Raw genomic sequence first — 17,444 nt, 5'->3', positions numbered from 1 at the left:
ATAGAATGAAGTCAGAAAGTATAAATTTGGTAAAGAAGCAAGCGCTGATTTTCTTATGAATGTGAGATATTTTCTTAGATATGTTTCTAATGAAATTAGTATATGAACTTCTTTTAAGAAAGAAATAGACTTTATGAGAAAAATCTATGACAATGCAATTTTTGGTGACTTAGAGAAAATATTCAAAGTCTGCATGATCGGTGTTAAAAGTCTCCATTATCTACTACATTCGAATACATCAGTGCTAGAGAAAATTAATCTATTCCTGTAGTATACTAAGATAAAAAATTCGATTTCTTTTCTTAATTTCTGATTCGGTGTGGTAGTGTTGTTGAAGTTAAATCTTCCAAACGTGTAAAAAGTTATTAAATCATACCGTATAACTATTTAATAAAAATTTGTTCCCAAATCTTTACAAGCACTTGTAAAAGATAAATAAGAAAAATATTTGAAAAATTAAATGATTTGCAGTGGCCGTAATATTCAAAGTTTCAAAAGGTACTTCACAAAAAACGGTTTATGAAAACACGAACACATCACAACCACCCACAAATAACTTCCGTCACAAATGAAAATTTTATACTCAAAATTTACATTGAATGCAGGAAAACAAACATTAGGGGTTTCAAAATGAAAATGCTCATGTAAACTTTCCGGAATGAAATGTACAGTATTTCAAGAAATATTCATTTAACTTCCACCTTGTTTGCAATTTTGTTAAATCATATGTAATGAGCGTATGTGAGACACGAAATGCATTCGTATGCGAAAAAATAACAAACATTTAACTATCTGACAATGAATCAAATTTCATTGGAAATGTAATGGCATGAGAAGTAGTACAATATATCTGTATGGAAAATCTTGATGATAATTTCTGTGTGTTTTTTTCGAATAAAAAAAATAGTTAAAGGCTCCTAGGTTAGTAATGAACTACTAAATTCGGTCAATTTTCATCAAAAACGCCGTAAGAAGTTCTCCGCACTGGTAAAATATTACTTAAATTCTCTAGCTTTGAAACTTCCCGCAGACACTGGCAAGACCAACGGCTGTCTGGTCAATACAGGATAACTATGTGTTTAATAGGTTACTTCAAAGCTATGAAAGAAATAACAGTTGGGTAAAAAATAGGGACATTTTCAAGAAACATTTGTTCTCTTATGTCCTTTTGGCATTATACTTATAAACAAAATGCAAAAATTTAGTAAATACGTAGATAAATCTAAGGAAAAAATGGTAAATTAACATGAAATGTTTACTTAAAGTCTATGTAAAGTTGGAAAACAGTGATCGTGATACATTTGAAAAATAGTTCATATACAGCGCATTAAAATTTTGCACCCGATCTATGAATTCATGAAAATCGGCCCAAAAATGTCATTTATCACGTTCGCTTGCTTGCAGTATATTCTCTTGTCGTTTTAATCATTTTGCTTTTGAGTTTTATTATTTCTGAAGTTGTAATATTTCTGAATCTGAAGCTTTAAAACACAAAATCACTCTGATTTATCAACTTGCGTCTAAATGTAAAGTACAGTCAACCAAATGGAAGATTTTAGCATAAGTAAATGTACTACAGACAAAATAAATTAAAAATTCATCATTATTTTTCATGCTCTGTTCATGAAACTAATCCTGACTTAAACCATTCGGAGCATTTTCAGAAAAATATTCGTTTCTTGTTCATGTTTTTGCATACTCAGATACTAATTTTGTTGGAAATATGGCATTTTCTTATTCCATTTTATATTTCACTATTAACGTCTGTCTTGGAAAATTGTTTTCCTTGGAAATGGCATACTTGTCTTATATATCTGCGACTGTTCTAATAAATTACATTACTAACAAGTGTAAATAAAATCCCTAGTTATACAGGAATTATCTTGAATGCTTCCTTAATCTGAAATGCAATATGTAACCCATGTGCAAAAATAGAGCAAATTTTTATCTTAAAAAGTTCTCCACGAATACATCTTTTTTTCGGTCCTTACATGCTTTTCTGTATTTATCACTCAAGTTCATTGTTTACCTCTCTTTCATCTAATTTGTGAAGTATTCCTGTTTGAATACTAACATTTGAATTTGTTTAACTGATTTTAAAGTACATGTATATTTTGGTTAATGCGTGGGGAAATGAGGAACTGTGGCACTGAGTGTTCTAAGCATTCCATACTGCATCTTTTCTTATGATCAGTCGGTTAAAAGAGAAATGCTTTTCGTAGTTTGTGAAATATATTTTATTTACTTATTATGTGTCATGCTCATGATAAATAAAAACATGTACGCAGGATTGTATGACTCCAATGTTTAATTAAAATAATGCTTTTTTGAAAGTGTGGTCTTTCTTGTGACATATTAAAAAGCGTTAAAATTTTTAAAGTTGGTAATTATAGTAGATTATATGGAGTTTCTGTCATTATTACCTGTTATGTATAATTATTTGTGTGTAGGTTTATTTACTATCTATGAGAAGTTAAATATCAAAAGCTGTAAGAGTTAAGCAATGTCAGTTTGAAATTTCTATCTTAAAATTATTTGTGTTAGGTCTTTTATGTTAATTACTATGTTAGATCATTATTTGGAACTCTACTCAATATTTCGTGTAATGTATCATTACTATGTAGGAATCATTTGTCAGGTATGATAAATTAAATTTCGTTCTCAAAAGGCTGTAAGAGTTCAGTGCTAAATAAATTATTGACAAGGTGAAATATGGATATTTTTCAGTTAATTTACAATGAATACGTTAAAAATATTCCAAGTTAACAAAATTTTATATTCCAAGTTGAGAAAAAATCGATAAAGTTTCATTGCCATGACTGAATATTAATTCCATGTGTATTATAGACTTTAAATTCTCCTTCACAAATGTGACTATAATTCAGATTTAAAATAATACGTTACAATGTGGATATTCTTGTCTGTAGTTAAAATATAATTCAATCTTCTGTTCCTTGTTAAGAGAGTAAGGCTGTGATACGTTCAAATAGAGTAGTGTTTATAAAGTTCTGCGGTAAATGGGGGAATCATATTAAGAATCCGAGTGACGTTTTCACATGAAGGAAAAATCAAGGTTCAATGTATGTTTGGTGATTTAAGAAGGATGTGTGCAAGAAAATATAAGATATTTTTTGTAAAATATTTTAAAAGAGTTAGCAAAATTTGTGTTAGTAGTATAAATGAATCTTACTGAATAAAAGGGAGTGTTCTGAATATATATGTATAAATGTCTGTAGAGTAAAATAAGAAGAAATGAAGTACTATAGGTATGTATCTAAACTTAACTGGGTAGAAATGCTCCATGCATTGGTTTGAGTGGGCTTCATACCATGAAAATTTATTGCTCCTTGTAAGATTTGTTTAAAGTTAGTAAGTCTTACAATAAAGAAACATGTGTAAGTGTGTATTTATTATGGGGAAAAGGAATCAGAAATACAGCATGAATATGTTTTATAAGTTAAATATAAGGGTAAATGTGTAAATGGAAAGTGTAAAAATTACATTTGTCAGACATAGTTTGGTGAATCCTTTGAATAAAAGTAAGACGTGTAAAAGGGAATCAACAAAATTTTGTATAGTTGGCCAAAAAGGTAATACAGTCATTAATAGTTAGTACAATGCATTAGAAGGAAAAGTTCTGAGTATCTCCAACTTAGTAGTAAAAAAGTAAGAAATGTAGTATTCCAGTTAAACTATATAGAAAGAGCATTGTGTATATTGGCTTAATGTTACAGAAAATATTATCTAGTGAAGTTATATGCATGTAAATTCCAGCTTAAAATTTCAAAGACACAGAAATGTAGGTAAGTTTATTTTTGGAGAAATGGAAATGTAACATCCTATTGTATTTAAAACAAGGGGAAAAAGTTAAGGGTAAAATAAAAATGTAACAAAAAAAAATTTATGTAAACAAAAAAACTCAAAAAAATTAAAATTATGAAACTAAATATTACTTTTGTAAAAAAAAATTAAGTTAAAAATGTAGTAACACCTTTTTTTAAAATAAAAAGAGGAAAGGAAAATTATATTTGGAAAAATAAATATTTGTTTTGTAAAACCAAAAAAAAAAAAGTTTAAACAAAAAATTAAAATAAAGTAAAGTAAAAATACGAAAAGGAATAAATTTTGAAAAAAAAAAAAAAAAAACTTTTGCAAAATAAAAAAGTGAAAAGGAAAAATTCAATTCGTAAATAAAAATATTACTTTTGTAAAACGAAAAAGAAAGTTAAACAAAAAATTAAAATAAAGTAAAGTAAAAATACGAAAAGGAATAAATTTTGAAAAAAAAAAAAACTTTTGCAAAATAAAAAAGTGAAAAGGAAAAATTCAATTCGTAAATAAAAATATTACTTTTGTAAAACGAAAAAGAAAGTTAAACAAAAAATTAAAATAAAGTAAAGTAAAAATACGAAAAGGAAAAATTTTGGAAAAAAAAAAAAAAAACTTTTGCAAAATAAAAAAGTGAAAAGGAAAAATCAATTCGTAAAAATAAATATTACTTTTGTAAAACCAAAAAGAAAATTAAATATAAAAAAAATAAACTTTGCAAGATAAAAAGTAAAAAGAAAATTTAAATTCACTTTTGTTGAAGTTAAAAATAAAATTTATGTTTGGGAAAGGGAAAAAATGAAATAAAAATTAATAAATTAACTAATAACTTAAAAAAAGTAAGAATGAGATGAAAATTGAAAACAATTAAAAATATCTTAATAATAAAAAAATTAAACCGTGGGAAAATCTTACATTTAAAACAGCAATGAATAAAGTAATGATTAAGAAGCCAAAAGAAATCCTAGCCGTCGTGTAAAAACAAATGTATGACGCGGTTTTCATGTCAAAGCGCATGCGCAGACTTTCAGCCTTATGTCATCAATGGTGCAAAAAGTCAAAGGGCCAAATAGAGTTTCAAATAACAAGTCTGATAAGAGGACCGGGTAGCCGAGCGGTAAAGCGCTAGACTCCCATCCCAGAGATGGCGAGTTCGAATCCCGGGGGTGGAGTTACTTTTAAAATTCAGGGAAAATAATATTAATTTCCACAAAAATTCATTAAAAGTAATTAATTAAATAATGTCGTACTAAATAATTAAGATACTTATTAAAAAGTGTAAATAAAAAAATTAATGACATACAAAATAGTATTAATATTAATCAAATATCAAACTAATATTAATCACGTGTCAAATAATTAAAAATAATAAATTAAAAGAGATGTCATTCCAAACACGTGGTTCAAGTGTTCGTTGCCACAAAACCTAAAAATATATATTCGATGCCACAAAAAATAAAAACTTTGAAAAATAGTGTCGTTGCCACAAAAATAAAATCTTTGAAAAGATCGTTGCCACACCATAAAAACGAAACTTTGATGATGTCATTCCAACGCGGGAAGGAATCCAAGATGGCGCTGGTATCGTCACTTTCGGTTGTTACGTAATCCAAGATGGCGGAGGCCACGCCCCCTATAGCCTCGGGTGTAGCAAGGTTACATGCGCTTACTACTCAGGAAAGCATCACCCATTGCCCCGGCACATGGGTGCACATAAGCATCAAGTATGTGATCTCTATAAACAGGAGCATTCACGGTTTCCGTTGGAAAGACATGGAGGTCTGTGCGTCCACCCAAAGAGATGCCACCCCAAACACAGACACTGCCTCTTCCGTATGCATCTCTTTAACGAATGTTTGATGGATGATAACGGGTTCCAGGTTCTCTCCATATCAAATACTAAAGCTTTCTAGACTAAACCTGGACTCATCTGTAAAGAGAACAGCCCTCCCCTACACCTACTAAAGCTTTCTAGACTAAACCTGGACTCATCTGTAAAGAGAACAGCCCTCCACTGATCAAACGTCCAGTGGACATGTTGTCGTGCGTACTGCAAACGGTCCCTCCTATGGCGTGACGTGAGCGACACGCAAATGGCTGGTCGTCTCGCATACAGACCACCTTTGTGAAGCCTTCTACGCACAGTTAACATTGACACCAACCTTCCGGTGGCTGCAGCAAGGGAGGATGTAAGAAGAGTCGGAGTAGCGGTTCTGTTCCTGCGTGCACATAATGTCAAATATCGGTCGTCAGCGCTCGTCGTAGCAGTTGGCCGTCCTTGGCTGAACCTCCTAGAGGCCGAATCTGTGGTTTGAAATCACCTCCAAAGTCTATGAACCACAGAAGAACTCACATTTAGCCATCTGGCCACTTCTGTTTGACTTTATCCTGCCTCTAGTCTCCCAATGGCTCTCCATCATAGTTCTGCAGGCAAATGATGCCTGGAGGTCATTGTTGCAAATTGGCTATCTCAGATTTCTGATTTCACTATCACAGTGAAATATGTGGGCTTGCTCTCAAACATGGACTTTTATTCTTTTCGCAGATGACTTATTCCAAGTGCAGCGGCACTAATTTGCATGCTGCAGTTTTACTCAGCTACTCTTACTTGGCAACTCAAATTTTACATGGTTTGGCTTATTTTTGAGGAAGTTATCGTTATTTTTGTGATTTTTCCTTAATTTATGATAACCAGTGTATATGCCAGGCACTAATGTATTAGAATAACTGAGTCTTCTTCATTTTGTTGGTCACTAGGTATTTTACGTTACATAATAATTCATACCTTATGTATCAAATTTAAATTACACATAGTTGTTACGTTTTTCTTTCTTCTGACACCAGTTGTTACGTTATTTTCTTCGTTCACGTTCGTACGGGGTTCGTGTAGATTTGGAGTGAATAACTACGACACTTTATGAAGTATCGAAACACATTCTATTTAGCCAATACTGATCAGGACAGCTCCAAAGTCACGTTTTACAGTCGTCGAAGATCTACTATAAACACGCTGACACGATCAGCGACACACCCTCCAGGTTATCAGGCTATCACGGTGGAGACGACTTCACCGCAAAGCACTTGAGTACAGCTTTCCGGAGCACAGCTCCCGACTCTGCTTAATCGTTCTCGGAACTCCATGTACTCTCGAGACTCTCCACGCTACAACTCGCGATGCACTCCACGACACACGAGCACAGCTCCTGCCTCTTCGGTTCAATCTTTTCCGGAGCTCAACACGCTCTCTCGACGATGCACTAACCGCGATACACTAACAGACTCCTTCGGTGTATCAACGACCCACTCGGCACTCGCTGCCCGGCTGTCAACTGGATCGACTCCGCAGGCATTGACTCGCTAGACGAGACACACTCACTCTCGATGAGAGACAAACTCACTCGATGAGAGACGCACACTAACTGACTGCAGACCAGCAGGGTTTATATAACTTTCGGCTTGTGTTCGAGTACATTCTGGGCTAAACCAGTAAGAATTTGTTCCAGAAGGTTCTCCAACCGTCCATGGTATATCGACAATTTCGTCGCAAAATGTCGCCAAATGGCGATTTATCGCCAAATATGGCAACCTTGTCCTCCTTTCCCATTTTATGGCAACCCTAAAACTGCTTTGCCGGGAAGCCATCTTACCGCGCCTGTACATTTCGTAACAATACCTTATGTATCAAATTTACACTCATGTCCATAAATTAAGGATAATTTCCAGTGATATATAAGGAATACAGGCAGAGAAGTAAAATTGTTCGCAAGCGCTTTATAAGCATTTCAGTGCAATAACCGAATAGTTATGACACAAAGGACGCATTTGGATGATTTTTTACGTGGTAGAATTATCGGCCGTCTGGAATGTGGGCGTACCCAACTGGAAGTATCAGACGAACTTGGAATTGCCCAGAGTGTCATCTCCAGGCTTTGGCAACGATTCCAAGATGATGGTAATGTGAGTAGGCGTTACAGCACAGGTCGCCCCAGAGTTACAACGCCGAATGAGGAACGGTATTTGGCAGTTACTGACAAAAGAAACAGGCGGAGCACAGCCTCAGACCTGTCTCGTCAGTTCTCTTCAGCCACTGATACGACAATTTCAAGGCAGACCGTGTACAGACGCTTAGGGCAGATTGGTCTATATGCTCGTAGACCTGTCAGATGCGTTCCACGTACTGCAACTCACTGTGGCCTGCGGTTAGCCTGGAGTAGAGAGCATGCATCGTGGACACTGCAACAGTGGGCTTGTGTGATGTTTTCCGACGAGTCCAGGTTTAGCTTGCAGTCTGATTCTCACCAGACGTTCATATGGTGAGCTCGAGGTACCGGGTACCACCAAGAAAACATCATTGAACGACACCATTACGGTGGCGCAGGAGTGGTCGTTTGGGGTGGAATTATTCTGGGTTCCAGAACTGACCTGCATGTTCAAATTGGAACCATGACAAGCCAAATCTATCGGGACGTCATTCTGGAACAACATGTACGTTTGTTTCGGGGCGCCATGGGCGCACAATTTGTGCTTATGGATGACAACTCCCGTCCTCACCGTGCAAACATCGTAAGCGAATGCCTTCAATCGGAGGATATCACCCATATGGACTGGCCAGCATTCTCACCGGACTTGAATCCAGTAGAGCACGTGTGGGACATGGTTGGCCGACGAGTTGCAGCCCGTCAACCTCCTCCTACATGTCTACCGGAACTTCGGAGAGCATTGCTTTTTGAGTGGTGGAATATCCCCCAAGATGAGATGGATAATTTGATACTCAGCATGCCTAGGCGTTGTACGGACTGTATTGCATCGTCTGGGAGACATACAATGTATTAACAATCATACCAACCATGTAATATTGGTTTTTTGTAAATAGGTTTTCTTTGTAATTTGCTCCAGAGAGAAAAAATTGCTAATTTTTTTAATAATATGAAACATATAGCATCGTTTTTTGCTCTTTACCTTTTGTTTAATAAATAAGCTTTACAAATAAGTCATATTTGTTTTGCTTCTAACTCTTTGCCTGATTTTGCATTATCCTTAATTTATGGACATGAGTGTAAATTACACATAAGGAGAAATTTGTTTTAAAGATATTTACCCTAATGTTTTTCTATAAAAAATTTTTAAGAGCTTAATCAACATACTATCTGCTTAAAGAGAACAATAACTATATTCCATTTGTGTTCTTAACCTGCACATAAAATAGACTATTCGGATGTAGTGGTTTCTCAAACAGATATTTACTTATACACATGGTTGTTCAGGGCAAAACACACAAAAGATATCTATCTGAAGGAGATGCCTTCGTGGAGGACTTCCTAAGCGAGCTAGCTTGTATACTTTATACAAGGTGGAAATGCAAAAATACTAGTGCAGCTAATCTATTTCCTTTAGGATTTGAATCTAAGTCAAATTATTAGTAATTAACGATCTTGTTCACTGGATATCAATGGGTAGCTTAGAGAGAATTATTTTATAATATTATTTGTTGTACACTATCTTTAAATTTATTTTTTACTGTTATTCATAATTTTAGATATTCTACTTTCCTTTCTTTTCTAGAGGTCACTTGTGCTCCACTTGTGGTCTTGGCTCCTCAATGATTTCTGTGTCCACCAAAGAATTGAAGCGGACTCCTCTTCTGAAACATGTGGATTTTTCCCACAACAGCATCGAATTTGTGGATGGATATGCCTTTCCCGCTAATATGACAGAATTGGCAAAGATCATTCTCTTAAACAATCACATCAGTCGCGTTTACGAAAACGCATTTTCAAACTTGCTTAAGCTCAACCATTTGGATTTGTCCAGAAACAAGCTCACTTCCATAAGCAGAAAAATACTTCATTCAAGAGATATTTCACTGAATACTATCGATTTGAGGTCAGTTCTTTGCTGTAATCTAGTCAAGAGAAAAAAATGTTTTTTTAGCCTCCCCCTCCAAAAAAAACTTAGTGTTTATTTTTATTTATTTATTTACATTTTCTCTTGGAAAAAAGAAAAATAGATGGAACAAATCTTAAGAATATGGTACCATTGCGGTGGAAAAAATTGAACAATACTTACCTGAAAGTAAATGATGTCAAAAATAATGATAAATACATTATACAAAAGAACATAAATCTATTTAAGATTCAAAATAAATTAATCGATTATTAAATTAAAAATACACGAATAACATTTGTGGTATATTAGCCTTCTTTGTATTAAATGTCTTTTCAAATTTTCTTCTTGGTAATGTTTTCGAGTGCATGAATTTAATATTAATTTCTTATAGCTTCATCTTAGAGTATAGATTTCGTTTTATTATAATATCTTTTCTCTTGAATGTTTAGTTCAGAATTTGTTGTATTAAATACAGTTTTTTTTTTTAACTGAATGCAGATTTCGCTTTCTGTTGATCTGAGATCAGTTTAAAATACGAAAACTACTGCGGAGGTGTTGCTTGGTATTGTCGCCGCAAGTTATTTTATAACATTTTTATTTCGTTGACGCCATCTATAACTGGTGATGGATTTCTTGGTCTACTCAGCTAGCTACATTAATGGCGATTTTCGCCAATAGAGAACTCCTGTGAAGGTTGCAGTTCTTTTTATCTGATGCTGTTGGCCGAGGATAGGACTCGTGAACGTCGGTGCCGCAGCTTGATCATTAAACCAATTGAGTCAAAAGTAGTTGCATCTTCACAGGCACTCTCTGTTGGCTTGTTACAGCTGAAAACATCGCAGAGAAAACGTCGCGGAGAAAACAGGGCTAGGAGAAAATATCGTGGTGCAAAACATCGTGGGAAAAAACATCGGAAAGAGAAAATATCGCAATTCTAAATAATCGGGGTACAAAATATCGTGGTTGAAAATAAAGCGGTTTAAAAACATCGTCGCCGAAAATATTGTGGTAAAAACTAAAATCATCGCATACATGTGTTTTTCAAATTGCTTAATGACATATTATGTAACTGACTTTCGGCATAACTAACATCAACATCCAAAAAATTGATTGCACGCTATACATGAAAATGTTAACGACACTTTAAGAATAAACGGAAACAAAACAACATATAATTTTCATTAAAGCAATATCATATTAACAAACGAAAGAAAATAATTTGATCATTAACTAAGCAATTTTTATGGAAGTAACCTCATGCAGTTGTTTATCTTCTTTTTTCTAAGAAATTTTAGACTGTATTTTTCATGAAAAATTATTATTTAAACTTTATAAAACGCTTAATTTATTAATGACCTTCGTTAATTAACTATATAAATTTAAAATTCGATTAAGCTTTTTAAGTTGCAATATTTCTACTCATTTTCAATTTTCAAATGCTTAAGTTTCCTTCTTATTTTTTCAGCAAAAATTTATTAGTTTGTTCAAATATAAGAATTACAGAAGTAAAAGAATCCTTCTTTCCTTCTTGCGCTCTATGATCTTTATGAACATGCATTTACAACTTTCAAAACCTGAAAACGCATGTGTGCGATGTTATCGTCATGCGATGATTTGCAAGTACTTTATTTTTTATCACGGTATTTTCGACGACGATGTTTTTAAACTGCGAAGTTTCTGAATTGCTTTATTTTCGACCACGATATTTTGTACCGCGATGTTTTAGAACTGCGATGTTTTCTACCACGACCATTTTTTCCTCAACATTTTCGTCTGCGATGTTTTCGGCGGACACTGTTGGCGAACATCACCATTAATATATCTAACTGAGTAGACCAAGGAGTAATTGGGTCAAAACACTAATTACAGATGGCGCCACGAAATCGGCAAGGAATAAAACAATTTCCGGAGACAACAACAAGCCACACTGCCACATTGGTGACCCGGACATGATTGGCTGTTCTGCTGCCGCCCATCCCACAGCGACAAATAACTGTCTCACAGCAGCACCGACTAACCGGTCCACAGCAGAACCTAAAGGCGACACATATGGCAACAAACCGGAGTCTCTTAATCCTGCGAACAGAATCAAAATGGGCTCGCGCAATCATTCGGCCTGTCTATCAAAATATCGCATCTATCATATGGTATCGCATATGGTGCTGGGAGAAGGGTATTGGTCTTTGCTCTTGCTTTCAAGAATGATGCGGCTGAAATCGGTAGCTTCGGAGACAACTTTTTCTGATTTGATTTGTTTAATGATTAAGCTGTGGCATCGAGTTTCACGAGTTCTATCCTTAGCCAGCGGCATCAGCCGAAAAGAACAGCGACCTTTACAGGTGCCCTCTGTTGAGGAACATCTCTCTTAATATATCTTGCTGAATATACTGAGGAGCAACTGCATCACAACATGGCGCCATGATATCAACAAGATCTAAAATTACTTTCGGTCACAATTAGTCCTTCTGATTTTTTTTCATCCTTAACCCGCGAGCACACGCAAAGGGTATATCATACCCATGTGCATTTTTCTTTTTGTATATTTCTCACCCATTCTTTCATAAAAGGACGAAACTTGGTGTAGCTGAGTTCAAGGTCACATACTTAAATGGGGTAAATTCCTGAGGTGACAGGTGCTACGGTTTTTTAGGAACAGCATTGTTCGGGCATGTCATACCCGCGCGTGTACTCGCGTTTCTCAGTGAGTCACTTTGCACTTCTCGTTTTCAAGCTTTTAGTATAGGTTTTTCTTGAGTTGTAAGCATGGCGCCGTATATTCCTTACGATGAAGAGATGAAAAGATTGAGAAATCTTCTTGAAACAGTTTCTTCTGATGAGTATTCATTTAGTGAAGATGATGAAGATGTTGATGACGAAGAATATAATAGTAATCATGATTCATCCATAGAGGGTAGTGATTCAGATACAGAAACAGAAAATGAAACTTTGGAATGTAGCAGTGAGTTTTATGTTGGAAAAAAGGGAGTAAAATGGAACAAAAATAAATTCCGGACTAATGTTAGAATTGGCGCCAAACGAAGTATTCTAAAGACGTGTCAACATCTTTAGATTCCTGGTCACTGCTTATCGATGAAGATATGTTAAAACATGTAGTCGACAATACAAATATTTATATTGATTCAGTACGTGGAAATTTCACTCGTGAACGGGATGCGAAAGCAACAAATGAGTTGGAAATCAAAGCTTTAATTGGATTGCTGTATTTATGTGGAGTTTATAAATCATCCCATGTGAACGTTAAGTGATTTGGAGTCAACAGACGGAACGGAAATGGACATATTTCGGGAAACAATGTCAGTGAACCGATTCCTGTTTCTTTTACGATGCCTCCGTTTTGATGACATTAGTAGAAGAAACGTTGATAAATTAGCTCCGATCAGAGAATTTTTTGGAAATTTTGTCACAAATTGCCAAAAGGCTTATACTGTAGGAGAGTATGTGACCATTGATGAGAAGTTGGAATCATTCAGAGGTCGTTGTTCCTTTAAACAATATATGCCCAACAAGCCAGCAAAGTATGGCATAAAAATATTTGCTCTTGTAGACGCAAGGGTATTTTATACCTGGAGTATGGAAATTTATGCTGGTAAACAACCAGATGGGCCATTTCAAGTTGAAAATGGTGCAAGCGAAGTTGTCAAACGTTTAATAAAGCCCTTATACAACTCTGGTCGAAATTTAACAGTTGATAATTGGTATATGGGATATGAATTATCTCAAGATCTCCTAAAGAAGAAAATTACGATAGTAGGTACAATGCGTAACAATAAGAGAGAAATCCCACCTGAGATTCTGGCAAAAAAAAAAGAGAAGTATATTCTTCAATTTTCGGTTTTCAGAAAGAAGCTACACTTCTGTCTTATGTGCCGAAAAAAAAATAAGAGTGTGATCCTGTTATCCACAATGCATTCCGGCGATCAAATCGATGAATTTACTGGGGAATCTAAAAAGCCTGAAATCATTACATTCTATAACATGACAAAAGGAGCAGTCGATGTTGTAGATGGGATGGCAACTGCGTATTCTACAGCAAGAGTAGCACGTCGATGGCCTATGATGATTTTTTTTCAGTGTTAAACGTGGCTGCCATTAATGCAAGAATAATTCTACTATCAAAGAAGGAACCACCAACGGAATACCGTACCAGGCGTACTTTTCTCAAAGCCTTATGGATGCAGCTAATAGAAAATGTTCAAAATGAACGACGACGAGCATCTGTAGTTCCTGATTCTAGACAAACACTGACCACCGATGAAGATGTTAACAATGAACCACCGAAACCTAAAATTACAAAAAACCTAAAATTACTTACAAGAGGTGCACAGAGTGCCCCAAGAAAAAAGATAGAAAGATTAGATTCATTTGTGAAAATTGTAGCAAAAGTATATGCATGGAACATATGACCTCATTTTGTAAACAATGTTCAAAAAATTGTAAGTAAATAATTTTACCTCTCCTCATTCTTTCATATTTTGTTTAAAATGAAGTATTAACTTGGTTTTACATTTTAATTTCTTTTAAAAACCGATTCATTTTATTCGGCAAATTTTTAATTACAATTTTTTTATTCGGGTATGACATACCCGGCGCGTGTTCTCGTGTTCGTCGGATCGGTGCGTGTGCTCGCGGGTTAACTTAAAATTTTATACCCTTCTCAGTCCTTTTGGCTTTCCCTTCTGGCCCTGAAAGAATCTCCTTTTCCTTCTCTCTTATTCTCCCTGCATTTGATCATTCTACAAACACTGGCAAATAAATTAGAAAACCAAGATTAATATTTTATTGGACCACCTTTTACACGGAAAACAGTTTTGATTCGTTTGGTCATCGAGTCTACATGATACTGGAGTACGTTTACGTCCAGAAAATACCATTCATTGGCTACGCAGCTTTTTAGATTTTGTAAATTGGATGGAATAGGAGAGTACTGCCGAATGCGTCTTTCCACCCTATCCCACACATTTTCTATGGGGTTAAGATCCGGGCTTGCGGTGGCTATGGAAGGTGTTGGAAGTCAGACTGATGTTCAGCGAACAAATTTGGAACACTTTTGGCCCGATGTATACTTGCATTATCGTCCATGAAGTATCCGTCGACATCAGGGTAAAAATGCAACCTTACAGGGGGCACCTGATCTGCCAGTATATCTAGGTATTTCATGGCTGTTTGTTTACCCTCGAGGAACTTTCGAGGGTACCACTTTCATACCAGCAGAACGTGCCCCATATCATGATACTCCCACCAGACCCTTACACTGTGCGAGTAAGGGGGTTCTCGCCAAATTCGACGTTCTTCCATCAGTGGAAAAATAAGGTGTAGCGTGATTCACCCGACCACATTATCCGTTTCCAATACTCAGATATCCAGTATCTTTTTTTTCGACATTACTGAAAAGGAATTCTTGCATGTCGGGCAGAAATGAGTGGTTTTCTTACAGGCACCCGTCTATGCATTCCTATCCTCTGCAATTCTCTGCACATGGTTCGAGTTGAAATCTGTTGGAAAGACCCTTAGTTGACGATCTGTGTCAGTTGAAGCACAATAGAGTTCCTGTTCTGCCGTACAATTCGTCGGAGACGACGCCGATCACTCTCTTCGAAAACTGAGAACGAACCGCAGTTACATCTTCTAGTGAAGGACTGTGGGTTCTGATTGATGTCAATACAAGCAGGCCATTCTCGTAGATAAAGAACTGTTTAACGGTAAAATTTAACCAAAAACTATCATTTGAGAAGACCCTCTGTAATCCACCGATAAACTGATTATTTGATTATATCTCAGTTATAAATTTTGGGGAATCTGTTAATCTGCATAGTTTGTTTCTTTTCCACCGATAACGGGCATCCATTCACTGAGTTTGTTAGCCGAAAGCGCGAAGTTTATTCGGAAATATGGGGGTAATTTTGTAATTAGAAATACAGTTTTCAAGTAATATAAATTTATTCACAGTTTCTAGTAAATATTACTTCCTTAGAGCCTAGGATCGAGAAATAATAAAAAAATTAAACTCGTAGTTATCGTCTTCGAATATAAAAATTGTTTATAAATGATTATGATATTATGTGATGTATAATTATGATATATGATATATGATTATGATATTATAATGATATATTGATGGTATAAATGATATTATTCTCTGTTTATAATTCTATACTATACAATACTTCAAAAGCGAAAAACTTAATTATTTGCTTTTAAATACGTCATGGAGTACCAATATCCTCTGACATTCTTCCCACACATTCTAAAATGTTTAAATAATGCAGAAAATAACAAACCTGTTTGCTACAAGAAAGATGCTATTGTCAATATATATTCATGATCTTCTGCTTTTAATACTGTTAAAAATCTTTTTCAGCTACAATTCTATTCAAACACTACCTGAAAACATGTTTAATCAGCTGCTCGGTCTCAAAGAAGTAAAATTAAGCCATAATCTCTTAGAGATTTTGCCATTCGATACATGGAGTAAAATCCCAGTTTTACTGGAAAGGATGGATTTATGAGGTAACTAACTGAAATTTTTAAATATCTCAAGCTAATGTTAATACCATTTATTTTTAATTAAAAGAGGAAGAAAGGTTCAGGTTCAACTCTTCAGGTTGTAAGGATCTTAAGTTTTACTAACGTTTACTTTATTTTAAATCTTTACTATCACTTCTTATTTTCTACTTCCGGCCAGAATTAAAAGCGTTAACTTATTTATGCAAAATTTGTCTGGCGAACGCCAAGTACTTCAGTTGTGGCTTTTTGCCAAGCGAGAGAGAGGAAGGAGTTATTCGAAGCAGGCCGCTTGCCTTAGAAGTTTTACTCGGTTGCTGTTTGCCTTCCAGGCCAGAGGTTTAATCCTCGTGATAATTTTAAACGTATTGTAGTGTTAACAGTTCTCTGTACTACATACGGCTTCCTGTTAATATTCGGCCAATCTTACACGTAGGCCCTTGTTGGTTATTCCAAATTTAAGTTAGAGTTTAGTTATATTTTTATATTCTTACGTTCAGACCACAAGTAGTTGGTCTCTGTATTCCGAAGTACGGAAATTATTGTAAAGAGTGAAAAATAAAGGGTTTTGTATACCCTTCCTGTGTATCTTGTCTACTTCCCACAGTTATTAAACATAGCTTTAGTAAGCTCCCTGTTCCGAGTCAGGTCCTTCCATGTTCCCAAAGAAAGTAAGACGGAACATTGAACCTGATAGTGGCGCCCAACGAAGAAGAATAACCATGGCCGAGTTTCAAGAAGACCACAGGCAGAGGCGAAAAAGAAGGTATTCAAGGGTGACCGAACTGGAGGAAAAAGAAAGCTTCTAGAGGAAGAAACTGAGGGGCGAGCCCGCACAAGAAGGAGGATAAATCAAACGAGAATCTTCGCTACCTTCCAGGACTGGGCTCAGAAAAGAATGTCCGAATATCACAAAGATAAGTAAAATTTTATGTTACTTTGCAAACTTAAGTTAATCTTTCATTCTTACTGCAAGTGGCAGATTTCAAGAAGTTTTACCTCATGTGAGGTCTACCTTTATCGCCAAAAAGGCGAGAAATGAGTTGTTACCGATTTTGGTATTATGTTTTTCAATTACTCGCGCGTAAAACTAAAGTTGATGTATAATAGGAATGTGTAAATACTTAAATATTGTAAAAGTTATTGTATAAATTTTATTTAAAACATTCTGGCAAGAAAGAAGTTTTAGTCTGAAAGACTTTGAAATG

General features: G+C 35.1%; 1 pseudogene across 1 annotated transcript in view; it reads left to right on the top strand.

Annotated features, from left to right (window-relative positions):
• Positions 1 to 17,444, top strand: part of LOC118202699 (uncharacterized) — a 42,333-nt pseudogene that overhangs the window by 21,481 nt on the left and 3,408 nt on the right. The window contains exons 4-5 of the transcript XR_015043451.1: positions 9,391 to 9,711; positions 16,094 to 16,242. The product of XR_015043451.1 is annotated as an uncharacterized LOC118202699 (transcript). The remainder of the gene's footprint in view (positions 1 to 9,390; positions 9,712 to 16,093; positions 16,243 to 17,444) is intronic.

Source organism: Stegodyphus dumicola, chromosome 1 (assembly GCF_044657685.1).
Source record: "Stegodyphus dumicola isolate Sdum_Otavi_A_Nest chromosome 1, ASM4465768v1".
NCBI classification, from domain to species: domain Eukaryota; kingdom Metazoa; phylum Arthropoda; class Arachnida; order Araneae; family Eresidae; genus Stegodyphus; species Stegodyphus dumicola.
The sequence above is the reverse complement of the archived record's forward strand: the minus strand, read 5'-3'. Positions and strand labels throughout refer to the sequence as shown.